This window comes from Trichosurus vulpecula, chromosome 4, assembly GCF_011100635.1.
Source record: "Trichosurus vulpecula isolate mTriVul1 chromosome 4, mTriVul1.pri, whole genome shotgun sequence".
In the NCBI taxonomy this organism is placed as follows: Eukaryota; Metazoa; Chordata; class Mammalia; order Diprotodontia; family Phalangeridae; genus Trichosurus; species Trichosurus vulpecula.
Genome location: NC_050576.1, coordinates 391,891,054 through 391,905,690, shown reverse-complemented (window position 1 = coordinate 391,905,690; position 14,637 = coordinate 391,891,054). Strand labels below are relative to the sequence as shown.

Below are 14,637 nucleotides of genomic sequence, written 5' to 3'. Positions count from 1 at the left end.
AGAACAAAAGGTCAAGAATATCAAAGGATTCAGTGAAAAAAATGTGAAGGAAGGTGGCTAGCCACACCAGATTTCAAAGTATATTGTAAAGTGGTAATCATCAAAACAATCTGATACTGGCTAAGAAACACAATGGCGGATCAGTGGACCAGATTAGGTACACAATACACAGTGGTAAATGACCATAGTAATCTAGTATTCAATAAACCCAAAGAGCCATGTTTTGAGGACAAGAACTCACCATGTGACAAAAATTCCTGGGAAAATGGAAAGCAGTTCGGCAGAAATTAGGCATAGACCAGCATCTCATACCATGTACCAAGATACAGTCAAAATGGATACATGATTTAGACATAAAGAGTGATATAAGTAAATTAGGGGAGCCTAGAAAAAAGTATATCATATCTACAAATAAGGGATAAGTTTATAACCAAACAAGAGACAGAATCGCAGAAAATAAAATGGATAATTTTGATTACATGAAATTCAAAAGCTTTTGCACAAACAAAATTAATGTAGCTAAGATCAGGAGGAAAACAGGAAACTGGGGGAAATTTTAAAATATGTTTCTCTGGTAAAGACGTCATTTTCCCAAACATATAGGGAAACTCTGAGCCAAATTTATAAAAATAAAAGCCATTCAGCAATTGATAAATGGTTAAGGGATATGAACAGGCAGTTTTCAGAAGAGATCAAAGCTATCAAGTTAAATAAAAAAAAATGCTCATATAAAAAAATACATTGATTAGAGAAATGCAAATGAAAACAACTCTGAGCTTACCACCTCACACCTATCAAACTAACTGAAATTACACACACACACACACACACACCCCACAATAATATAAGTGAGAAGGAAAGTGAAAACTGTTTAATTACAATGGTCAACTTGGCCCTGAAGAAAAGATGGGAAAATGGAATTCTCTCCTTTCATTGGAGACACAGGAGATTACGTATAGTTCAAGTTGCATACATTGTCAGACTCCATTAGCTAGAGCACCATCACCATCACCAACCATAAGCATTTAAGTATTTCCTATGTGCAAACACAGATCATCTTCCCCAGCAGTACACATTCTAATGGGGATACAATATTCAAGCAACTATGTATATTTAAGATACAGTACAAATGAGAAGTAATTTCTAAAGGACTGCACTGGAAGTCTGTATTGAGGGGGCTGAAGAATGGAAGGAAGTGCTGGGAAGAAAAACTCCTTCAGAAGGTGAGATTTTACCTGATGAGACTCGAAGGAAGCCAGGGAAGCCAGGAAGTAAGGGTGAGGAAAGCTTGCCAGGCATGAGTGATGGGCAGTAAAAAGGCATCAAGGGTAGAGATGGAGTGTCCTGTGTGAGAAGCTATATAATAAGACCAGTGACGCTGGATCATACAGTAACTAGGGAAGAATTTAGTGTAAGAAGACTGGAAAGACTGAAAGGGCCAGATTGTGAAGGGCTTTAAAAAACAAAGTATTTTATATTTGATCCTGGAGGTAACAGACTAGAGTCTGGGGGGTGGGGGGTGGGTATCATGGTCAGGCCCCATTAGGAAGATTACTTAAGTGCAGGATGGTAAAAACATAAGATTTGGCTAAGTACAGGATATGGAAGGTGAGGAAGAGTCAGAGAGTCAAGATAATGTTATGAACTCTCAAAAGATCAGAAAGACAGCAGCACCTTCAATTTTGTGTATTTCAATTACTATGAAGCTTTCTGTAGAAGCCTAAGCGCCTATCTCTACTTGTACTCGCTGTTCCTTGCTCTGCCCTCTGTAACACTTCTAGTCTGTCTTCCCTACAACAGTCCTTCACTTAAAGATATGAATTCTATCCCTGCCCTCACTTCTCCACATTAAACATTCCCAACCAGTTCTTGAAAGGTCTTGAACTCTCTTCTACAACATTCGCCATCCTGCCCATTGCTCCTCTTTACACGCTCCATTTTCTGAAATGCTTTTTCTAAAACTGACAAGGACAAAGTACAGCGAGGCTGTTATCTCTTCTTCACTGTATGTATGCAGGACGCCTCTCATTTCAGCCCAACACTGAGTTGGCATTTTTTTTTTTGCTGCCATATCCCACTGGTGAATCACACTGAGCTTTCAGCTCATTAAAGCGATCTTTTTCATAAAAACTGCTGTCTAGCTACTTTATCTTATTATACCTGTGAAACTCATTTTTCAACATCCAAATGTACGACATTACATTCATCTCTATTAAACTACATCTTATTTATTCTGGCTTGTCAAGGTCTCTCTGGAACCTGATTCTATTGTTCCATGAAGTTTTCGAAACACAATTTGAAACCAGTTTTCTGAATCCTAATTCAGGGCTTAATCTATATTACCTGCTGATTTTCAGCTGCTCTGCTTTTAACAAAAAGAGCAAATATCTAGGTAGCTGAAGTCACCCATTACAACTATGTCCTGTCATGAAGCTGGTTTTGCAAATCACTATACACCAATTGAGGAACTTTTAACCCACTTCACATTTCTGGGCAAGCTGTCTAAAGTATATAGTCCAGAGCATTATACAGATATTTAAAGTTGGATGAGACCTTACAAATCCTCTTGTCCAATTTTCCTTGTCCAGTTTTACAAAGGAGTAAAATAAAGTCCAAAAGCTTAAGGGACTTTCCCAAGATCAAACTGGTAATCAGAAGCAGAGTCAAGATAGGAAACCAAATACTCAGTTTCCCAGTCCAGTGTTTTCTGTTTATTTTATTCTTACAAATTCATAACCCTCGTGGGATTTTTTTTTCCCTCCTTGAACTAAGATCTTTTTAACTACGTTATCTTTTTTTCTGCCTCCTTTAATCACCCATTGAATCTCTACCATATTTCCTCTCCCAAGCTGTAGACTACTCACTACTTCACACCTTTTATTTAATCTATTCCTTTTGAAAAATTATAGAACCTTCCATTGTCAAAGTCCACTCACAAGTTTCATCCTACACTGTCTTGTCTTGGCAATACCAACGAGATCCTATTTGCTTTCTGCTTTCTTTTTTTCTTTATTACCAATACTCAATATTCTTTCGCTTGGTGGCCTCATCAGCTCCCATGAATTCAATTATCATCTCTATGCAAATGGTTTCCAGGTCTATATATCCAGCCCTAGTCTCTCTCCCTAGCTACTCACACATTACCAACTACCTTTTGGACATCTCCAATCCTATGTCCCATAGCCATCTCAAACTCAATATATCCAAAATAGAACTCATAATCTTTCTCCCAAAACCACCCCCTCTTCCCAACTTACCTATAACTGTGGAAAGCGTCACCATCCTCCCAATTACCTGAGCTCAAAACATTGCTGTCATCCTCAACTCCTCTGTGAAACACGTTCCATATATCCAGTCTATTGCCAAATCTTAGCGTTTCTACCTTCACAATATTGCTCACACCCACTCCCTTCTCCCCACACACACAGCCACGACCCTACGTCCGATAATCATCACCTCTCATCTGGACTGGTCTCCTAACCTCAAATCTCTTCCACTCAGCTTCATTTTTTTCTCAAGTGTTGTAACAATAATTCGGCTAGCAGCTGCTGCAGGGGTGTAAGACCCTAGCAACAAGAGCTGCCAGCACAGACTCTCTGATCTGCTTTTCTAAGGGGTTAACAATCTCACTTTAATCAAACATACATATATCATTCACTTAGTTCATGGGAAAAGCCAGCACCCTGAACTTCAGAGCAAATACAAACAAATTACAAGCATACATTATATAAACACTAATCAGCAGATACGCTTCTAGCTGTCTGTCCAAGCAATACATAGCGACCAAAAAGAGACGCACCAACATCTGGGTTTTCTTCGGGGGTGGGGGCCTCCAGCAGCTACCCAGAGTCTCCACATCAACACTCTTTTGGTGAGTGAGAGCCCCAAAGGCAAACACCAACCTCGGAGTTTATATACCCTGTTCAGGGTCAAGGGGCATCACAGCATGCACCTCAAACCCACGTGACCTAAGCCTCTGGCGTCACAAACATGCGACTCAAACACAAGTAAACTAGGTTTTCCCTTGAGGTAAGTGTGTCATCAAAGACTCCTGATTTAATCAAAGAAACAAAGGCTGGACTCACCAAGGGCACCTGATTATACAGGTGCTCCAAAAGAGAAAACAGTAAAAAGTCCCACTTTAATTACCTATTATACAAGTGTAGGTCTGACCAGATTAGCCCCTTGCTCAATGTGCTCCAGAGGCTCCCGATTACCTTTAAACTCTTCTGCTGGCATTTGAAACCCTCAGCCCTTTCCTACCTTCTGAATCTTCTTATACTTTTGTCCACAGTCTAGCTAACTAGGCCTACCTGCACACAACACTCTACCTCTGCTTCCATTCCTTTGCACTGGTCCCCCTTACCTTTACCTCTCACCTTCCCTGGCTTCCTTCAGTACTCAGCTCAAATCCAAACTTCTCCAAGAGACCTCTCCTCATCCCACCAGCTGCTATTGCTTTTCCCTCCCAAATTACTTGTATGCTCAGTTTACACACTATCTCCCTCATTAGAATATACATTCCTTGAGGGCAAGGACTGTCTTTTGACCCTCTTCTTATCTCCGATGCTTAACATGGCACCTGGAACACTGGGTGCTTAATAAATGCCTGTTAATAGCCTACTAACATTGCTCATTAATTAACATCTGGGATCTATTTTGCTGCTGTTTTTCCACTGTACAGTTATTTTCTCCTGCAAATTACTATTGTTCGTTTTTATTATTGGTTTTGGCAACTCTCTCAACCCCCCTTTTCAATTTAAAGCCTACTAGAACAGATTAGCAAATCTCTAGCCAAGAAAATTCTTCCCATCCTCATTAAGTGTACTGTATCCCTTGCCAAAAGCCCATTTATTCTTGTATCTTAATTAGGCTATGGTCCACAAAACCAAATCCCATCTCTTAGGTAATGGTTTGCATCCCACGTCTTTCTCCTTGGTCTTCTAATACCCCTACTTTTAACCGGCAGCAGCAAGTAAAATTAACCACTTATGCCCACCAAATTCTTCAGCTGCCTACCTAAGATTTCATAATAAGACTTCCTTCCATGTTCCTTTTAGAGTTCTCATTTGCTTCCACATGTACCACCAGGAGCATATATTGATTATCAGGTCTGATTTTAGAAGCTTCCCATCTTGCTCTAGAGATGTCTTCTTGGGTAAAATCACTTAATAACCTCTAGCTAATGCCTTGATACACAAGCAAATACAAACTCGAGGTGTGAGATGGACTGGCTCCAAACATTCCCAAAACGCCAAACTCTTAGCCTTGTATCCTAGATATAAGTCCTAGGAAGACAGCATATTTCCTGATTGGTCATGGCAACAACGAACACCTATGCCACCTTTGCACCCTGCAGTAAGGCTCACTGGTTACCATCATACATTTCTTCTTCCTGTAACCAGTAACAGATGTTGTTCATACCGCTGGCACCATTAGATCCTCATTATGATCCCAGAGCACAGGAAGCTTCTTTTTCCTCTTAAAATCCAGGTTCCTCCTCCCAAGATTGAAATCTCATACCTATCACAATATTTCAATATTTCAGGTCTTTCTCCTTCTCTTTGACTTTGGACTCCTTTCCCCCTCTCCTCAAGATGCCCTTTCACAATGAAGGGATTTAATCACTGTTGGTTTTGTTGTACTGTATTACTTACTGATAAACAAGGGAGGTTAACTCAGCCCTTTGCTTCAAACAGGGAGACCAATTTATTTATATTTTATACATGTAACTTCGATAATAGCCCTGGAAGAAAAACAAACACAGTAAAATCCTTGCAGGCCCCACAAGCTATTCCACTCTCAATACCTATTAAGAATGAAGTATTTCGACCTTTGTAACTCTTCTACCTACTCCCACTGCTATTCTCCCAAGAAAGCAGACAGTTCTCTACTCCATCACCATCAGGTCCACTCCTGCTGTTCTTAGAAGCTCTTGAAAAACTGCTTTTAGGTGCTTCCCGTCTTGCACTGAGGTACATTCTTTGGAGGAAGTGGCCATCAATAAGCAATCTTCTGTTAGTGCTTTGACGCAAGCACTGGCAAAAAAGGATTGTGAAATGGTCTTGCTGTAGACAGTCAGAACTCCAAACGCTCAGCCTTTTTCAACTTTTTCTCTCCTCTTGTCTTGTAGGATCGGAAACTTTATTCCATCCTGTGTCTTCACTGTCATGCAGGCATCCAAATAATCCAAAATAGCTGGGACTACACAAGGAATTTTTATCTAGATTTGGCATCTATTAAAAGAAATTACGCAGCAGATAATTATTTTTGACCTAGATGACTAATAACATCTTGTACTCTCTTAAGTATGTAAACACAATTCATGTCAGAATGGTTTCAAAATATAAAGTTGCTTTTATAGTATATAATGGGAATGTATAGTCCTGAAGGCAGCCGTAAGAAACTATCCTGAAATTAAAATATTGCCTCCATAAGTAACGTAAACCATGTGAATTACAAGCAACACCAGTTTTTCAGTGGTTCACCGGCATACGCTATTTTTCACTGCTTTGACCATTTCTTAAGATTCTGCCAATGACAAAGAGAAATGCCCAACAGGCTTCCAAAGTGCTACTATGAGATGGATTTTCTAAGAAGATGTCACATCTAAAAGCCAGGAACAATTAAAATGGAATTGAGTAACTTTTTTAAAGTATTGGGCCAAGAATTATACATAAAGGAAATACAAATTGAACTAACTTCTCCTAATTTTCAATTAAATTACAAGGCATATGAAATAGACTATTTTATCTAAAAGGTAAACAATTCTGTAGAGTTTTTTCACTGTCATGTATTTTTTTTTAAGCTACCATATCTTAGAACAAAATACTTTATCTTAAACTACAGAGAGTATTACTGGCATAAAAATGATGACATAACATAATGAGTGTCATAACCACAAAGGAAATGCAAACTCTCCCACGAAGGGAATTTAAAAATACTTCAAAAATAAGATTGTTCAGGATTGCTCTCTGTTAGATTTTTTTGTTCACCAGACAGTAGATAATCTGAAATTCTCTGAAATAAGATTTTCCCTAAAACATCATAAAGAGTCCAACAATACCATCTGAACTAGTATTGCCTGACCAAAAATATGTTCAGCGAATGTGAGGCTTTCGAAAATGTTTCATGTGAGTTTAATTCTTTCAGATCAGCCTAGGAGAGATCTGTCATAAAGGCTTGAATACATACATATATATATGTATATATACATATACACACACACACACACACACACACACACACATACATATATATATATCATTGTCATCTGGAGCTCTTCTTTAGAGTGTAGTAATCTGGAAGAATTAGATTTAGGTGAAGCTGCAAAGATTCTCAACAATTTAAATCCGACAACCTTATGACATCCCAATGATTATCAGGTTGTCAAACCAAAACTACACAATCTGCTACACATTTACAAATGACAGCACTTACAGAGTAGCACTAAGCGTAAGCCCAAAGTTAATAAACTGATGATCCTCTTTGACCCAGAGACAGCACCAGTAACAGACAGGGGGAAAAGTCCATATACGCAGAAATATTTATAGCAGTATTTTTTCTTTGTAGTATCAAATTACTGGACACAAAGTCTGTGCTATAGGAATATCACAGAATATTACTGCACCATGAAAAATAACAAATGAGAATTGTGGGAAGACTTGTACGGAGTGAACACAGAATGAAATGAGCACAACCAGGAGCTTACATAAGAGGACCACAATAACGTAAAGGAAAGCAACTCTGAAAGACTTCAGAACGGTAATCAGTAACCAATCAAGACTTCAGAAGCATGAAGCACGCTTCCCGCCTCTTGGCAGAGAAATAACGGCTGGAGACACAAAAAGCACACATACATTAATAGTCAGCCAATGTACTGATTTGTTTCACTTCACTACATTTATTAGTTACAAAGGAGAGCTTCTGAGAGGCTGGGGAAGGTGGTGAGTGCTTAGAGTGACGCAAAAAGAAAAGAAAGGAAAAGGTATCCATGAAAAATTGAGGTGTTTAAAAAACGCACAGATGAGAAGTGAATGAAGTTCGGATGAGAATGAGGACGAGCAGGTCAGTTTTACTACTACATTCTTAGATTCAGCATATGCTTCCAGTCAGTCAACAACCGTTTATTAACTGCCTATTATGTTCCAAGCACCGTGCTACTTGTGGGGATACAAATAAAGATAAAAAACAGTCCCAGCTCTTACAGAGCTCATAGTCTAATGGGGGAGACAACATGCAAAAAGCTATGTACAAACAAGCTATAGACAGTATAAATTGGGGATAGTCTCAGAGGGAAGACCCTTAAGATGAAGAAGACTTGGGAAAGGCTGTTTGGAGTAGAGACTTTAGCTGAGACTTGAAGGAAGCCAGGGAAGCAAAGGGACATCCATGGTTAGTGGGCATGACCTGAACTAGGATACAAAGAACAGAAAAAGGAGACAGTTAGGAGGAGATCCAGAAGAGAACACTGTTCTGAAAGCCAAGAGAAGATAAGGAAGAGGGTGATCTGACAGTGTCAAAGGCTGCAGACAGATCAAGAAGGAAGAGAACGGAGAAAAGGCCACTGGATTTGGCAACTAGGAGATCACTGACAACTTTGAAGAGGGAAGTTTCAGTTGAACGATGAGGCTGGAAACCAGACTGCAGAGGGCTAAGAGAGAAGAATGGAGGTGAAGGCACCTAGTGCAGCTGTTCTCTTCACTTTTCAAGGAGTAAGAAAGGAGAAGGAGTCAACAACTTGACATTGGGTCCACTCCAATTTCCATCTACTGCTCTGCTTGGTTTCAACTCCACAGGACACCCCAGGGTGCCCCCCCTTTTCCAGTTTTATGTCTTATCTCCACCCATTACATTATAAGCTCTTTAATAAGAGGGACTGTCTTTCTTTTTTGCTTATTTGCATCCCCGGCAATTAGCCTGGTACATAGTAGGCACTTAATAAATGTTTAATGAATTGAACTGATAATCCTTCTCCTGTTCTGTTATCTGTTAAATTCATGGTTAAAAAAAAATACAGTAAATCCATGAATAAGAATGTTTCTTCAAAAGGTAGCATAGGTGACTCTTCCAGCTAAGAAGCCTCTAAAATACCAGATCATTTTCTTTTTAATAGATTTTATTGATATCTTTTGTTTTCACATGACCTAGATTTCTTCCTTTATCCCTCCCATTCCCCACAAAAACTACCTGCTATGTTACTTTTCAAAATAGAAAAAAAAATGGCAACAGCGATCAATCAACATACGTTAGAAATGGTCCAAAAGATTGAAAAAGATTTCTAACAGCTCTTTTTGTAGCAGCCAAAAACTGAAAGCTTAAGGGAGTGTCCTCCTATTAGAGAATGGCTAAACAAACTGTGGCATTCCAATATAATGGAATATCACGAGGTCAATTTCAGAGAAAACTGAGAAAACCACTACGAACAGATTCAGAATGAACAGAACTATGAGAAAAATTCATACAATCACAATTTTATAGAGAAAATTACTTTGAAAGACTTTATAACTGATCAATGCAAGGAGAAACGAGGAGGAGTCTATAGGACTAAAGATGAAAACACTACAACCACCTCCTGCCAGAGCATGGATGGATTCAAAATGTAGAGTGAGAAATTGGTGAATTGGTACACTGACAATGGTATATGATCAATTGTGAGATATTTACCAAGGTTTTCTTTTTCCACCCTTACTGTCCAGTAGGGAAGTGGGGGCAGCAGGAGGGGGAGAAAATAAAATCTCTAAACGTTTTAAAGAAATCTAGTGGGGAAAAGAATCTGTTGTTAAAAAGTGATTTTCTTCCAGAAATGAAGAGAGCAATACATTTTTTTCTAAAAGTCTGACATGATATAGAAATCTTCCATACTCATGGATCACACATACACACCCACCCCCACTGTGCAGAGGAGATAAATGAAAAGGAGGTGACTTCTTCAGAGCCAAGCTTCTTCACAATTTCCAAAATTTTATCTTTGCTTTGTGGTGGTTGTTCTATTTGCATTGATGTGGTCATTGTGTACGTAGTTTTCCTGGCTTTGCTTATTTCACTTTGCATCAGTTTGTGTATGTCTCTCCACGCTTCTCTGTATTTATCATGTCCCAGCACAGCAATATTTCATTACATTCACGTACCACAATTTGACCATTCCCCAATCAATGGGCATCTTTGTTTATAGTTCTTTGCCACCACAAGAAGTACTGCTATAAATATTCTGACATATATAGACATTTTCTTTTTGTCAATGACCTCCTTGGGGACCTCTGGGTCAAAGGTGTGGACATTAGCCGCTTTATTTACTTACTTCCAAAGTGATTTCCAGAATGGCTGTGCTAAGTAGCTGCACGACCAATAATGCATTAGTTTGCTAGTGAAAGCAGATCATTGTTATTGGACTACTTAGGCCTCAATTAGAATGACAAAAATCAAAAACAGAAATAGCTTTTCAGAGATCAACAAATCTAACCTTTTCATGCCTCCAAGCATGACTGCATGCTTTAATAGTCCTCGAATATCCAAAAAGATTGGCACAACTTGCCTCAATAGTACACTTTGGTGTTTTACCACCAACTGCCAAGTTTTTCCTATGTCTATAAATTAAATCTCATAATTTGAAAATACTTCTTATTCTGTCCTTAGAGGAGACAAGATTGGATGTATGCTCTCTTAAAATAACTCTTCATAAGCTTACAGATAATCACTCTCAACCTCTTTTCCAGCTAAATACATTATAACCATACATATCCTTCCTGGACCCTCAAACACCCTGACCACTCACTCGGTTTCTCAAACTACTTAACTTCCCATGACCTACTTACTCCACTCCATTTCAGCCACACATAATCATAATCATACTCCTGATCTTGTCCTCACCCACGAATGTACCACTTCCTACTTTATTATTTAATATTTTTAGTTTTGAGCATTGATTTCCACAAGATTTTGAGTTACAAATTTTCTCCCCATTTCTACCCTCCCCCCCACTCCAAGATGACATATATTCTGATTGCCCCATTCCCCAGTCAACCCTCCCTTCTGTCTCCCCACTCCCGCTCCCACCCATCCCTTTTCCCCTTACTTTCTTGTAGGGCAAGATAGATTTCTATGCCCCATTGCCTGTATACCTTATTTCCCAGTTGCATGCAAAAATAACTTTTGTTTTGATCATCTGCTTTAAAACTTTGGAGTTCCAAATTCTCTCCCCACCCACTCTCCCTAAGGTGGCAAGCAATTCAACACAGGCCACACATGTATATAGCCATGTTGTGAAAAACTAACTATATTTTCCTCCATCCTATCCTGTCCCCCTTTATTCCATTTTCTCCTTTGACCCTGTCCCTTTTCAAAAGTGTTTGCTTTTGATTACTTTTTCCCCCTATCTGCCCTCCCTTCTATCGTCCCTCCTTTTTTATCCCCTTCCTCCTACTTTCATGTGGGGTAAGATACCCAATTGAGTGTGTATGTTATTCTCCCCTCAAGTCAAATCTGATGAGAGCAAGATTCACTCATTCCCCCTCACCTGCTCCCTCTTCCCTTCTAATGAATTACTTTTTCTTGCCACTTCTATGTGAGATAATTTACCCCATTCTCTCTCTCCTTTTCTCCCTCTCTCAATATATTCTTTTCTCAACCATTAATATTATTTTTTTTAGATATCATCTCTTCATATTCAATTCACCGTGTCCTGTCTCTCTCTCTCTCTCTCTCTCTCTCTCTCTCTCTCTCTCTCTCTCTCTCTCTATATATATATATATGTATATATATATATATATATATGTATGTATGTATGTATACACACACACACACACACACACACACACACACACACACACACACACATATGTATATTCCCTTCAACTACCCTAAAACTGAGGAAGGTCTCATGAATTACACACATCATCTTTCCATGTAGGAATGTAAGCAAAACAGTTCCACTTTAGTAAGTTCCTTATGATTTCTCTTTCTTGTTTACCTGTTCATGCTTCTCTTGATTCTTGTGTTTGAAAGTCACATTTTCTATTCAGCTCTGGTCTTTTCACTGAGAAAGCTTACAAGTCCTCTATTTTGTTTAAAATTCATCATATTTTGCCTTGGAGCATTATACTCAGTTTTGTTGGGTAGGTGATTCTTGGTTTTAATCCTAACTCCTTTGACCTCCAGAATATCATATTCCAAGCCCTTCGATCCCTTAATGTAGAAGCTGCTAAATCCTGTATTATCCTGACTGTGTTTCCACAATACTCAAATTGTTTCTTTCTGGCTGCTTGCAGTATTTTCTCCTTGATGTGGAAGCTCTGGAATTTGGTGACAATATTCCTAGGAGATTTCTTTTTGGTATCTTTTTCAAGAGGTGATCTTCTATTTTACCCTCTGGCTCTAGAATATCAGGGCAGTTTTCCTTGATAGTTTCTTGAAAGATGAGATCTAGGCTCTTTTTTTGATCATGACTTTCAGGTAGCCCAATAATTTTTAAATTATCTCTCCTCTATTCTCCAGGTCAGTGGTTTTTCCAATGAGATATTTGACATCATCTTCCATTTTTTCATTCCTTTGGTTCTGTTTTGTATCTTGATTTCTCATAAAGTCACTAGCTTCCACTTGCTCCAATCTAATTTTGAAGGTGGTATTTTCTTCAGTGGTCTTTTGGACCTCCTTTTCCATTTGGCTAATTCTGCCTTTCAAGGCATTCTTCTCCTCATTGGCTTTTTGGAGCTCTTTTGCTATCTGAGTTAGTCTATTTTTTAAGGTGTTGTTTTCTTCAGCATTTTTTTGGGTCTCCTTTAGCCAGTCATTGACTTGTTTTTCATGATTTTCTTGCATCACTCTCTTTTCTCTTCCCAATTTTTCCTCTACTTCTCTTACTTGCTTTTTGAGCTCTTCCATGCCCTGAGACCAATTCACATTTTTCTTGGAGGCTTTTGATGTAGGCTCTTTGACTTTGTTGACTTCTTCTGGCTGTATGTTTTGGTCTTCTCTGTCACCAAAGAAAGATTCCAATGTCTGAGTCTACATCCTTTTTCACTGCCTGGGCATGTTCCCAGCCAACTACTTGACCCTTAAGCTTTTTGTCAGTGTGACTGCTTGTAGAGTAGAGAGTACTTTGTCCCAAGCTTTAGGGGCCAAGTGCTGCTGTTTCTACACAGCAACCTCTGCCACACCAGTGCTCCTCCTCCCCACTAACCCGGACCTGACTCAGATCTTAAGCAGGCTCTGACCTCTCCCTCTGATCCACCACTTAATTCCTCCCACAGGGTGGGCCTGGGGCTGGAAGCAACCACAGCTGGTGCTCTGGAAGCAGCCCCAGAGCTACAACACTTCTGCACCACCCTGCCCCAGGCTAGGGCCCACAGGGCACTCTTTTTACTCCTTTCCAGTAGTCTTTCCATTAACCTGCTCTGTTGTTGTGGGTTGAGAAGTCTGGTAACTGCCACAGCTCACTGATTCAGGGAGCTAGGGGCTGTTCCACCAGGCTCCCGGCCTGGTTGGTCCTGGCACAGCCCACACTGGGCTCTATTCCGCTCCGCTCCCAGCTCTGTGTGATAGATCCTTCCCCGGGACCATCCAGGCTCTCCTGCACTGGAGACCTGCTTCCCTCTGCTATTCTGTAGGTTCTGCATCTCTAGAAATTGTTCATAGCCATTTTTTACAGGTGTTTGGGGGGATCTGGGGGTGAGCTTAAGCAAGTCCCTGCTTTCCAGGTGCCATCTTGGCTCAGCTCCCCAGGCAAAATCGAATGTACCACTTCCAAGTTCAAGAATCCTCGAAATCCCCTTATCCAACCACAAACTACTGGCTTCCAACTTCTCTCTTTGCCTTCCCTTACCAAATCCTACTTTCCCTCCACACCGTGATGCCCAGTCCCTTGACCCCTCTCTTCTCTCTAGGCCATCTTCCCTACATTAACTACTCTCTCCTCTTCTCCCCACGTTGACCTCCTGGTGAACTCTACACTGTCTCTTGAATCCCTACCCCATGCCTCAGTCCTGAATCACTCCCACCTTCAGCAATCTTCATTCCTATAGACATGTTACTGAATAAAAGGGGAGAAAATCATGTAACCATTTGATCAAATCCTCTACAAATTTTTGTTACACAATCTCACAACTGGGCCTTACGTGCTGCTAGACAATTCCCTCCCTCACCAATTCACTACAGAATCTCCACAGGGCCTCTTCCAAAGCTTCTCACCTTCCACCCACCCTCTCAACTGAGAACTTTGCCTCGTATTCTACAGAAAACACTGAGGCATTCGCTAAGAGATTCCTCTTCTCCCCGTTTCCTCACCTCCCATCACTCAAGTGCCTTCTGCTGCTCTCCTTTTTCCCCATCTCACATGAGGAGGTGGCCTTTCTCCTAGCCAAGGCTATCCCCTTTATGTGTTCACACAATCCTGCGTCCTCCCACAGATTGCCCTCTCTGTCATCGATCTTTTCTTTCCCTATTAGCTCAGTCCCTACTGCAAAATCCCTCCTTGACGCATTCATTTTCACTATCGTCCCATCTGTCTCTCTTCTGTGGTTAAACTCCTTGAGAAAGCCTTCTGCAACAGGGGCCTCCACTTTCTCTCCTCTCTCTCTTTCTTAATCTCTTTCAATCTGACTCCAGACCTTATCATTGCACTCAAACTGCTCTCTCCAGAGT

The 14,637-nt window shown here is 40.1% G+C and overlaps 1 protein-coding gene across 4 annotated transcripts in view; it reads right to left on the bottom strand.

The window, feature by feature from the left end:
* Nucleotides 1-14,637, bottom strand: part of TFDP1 (transcription factor Dp-1) — a 132,173-nt gene that overhangs the window by 76,235 nt on the left and 41,301 nt on the right. The gene's annotated exons all lie outside the window — the stretch shown is intronic.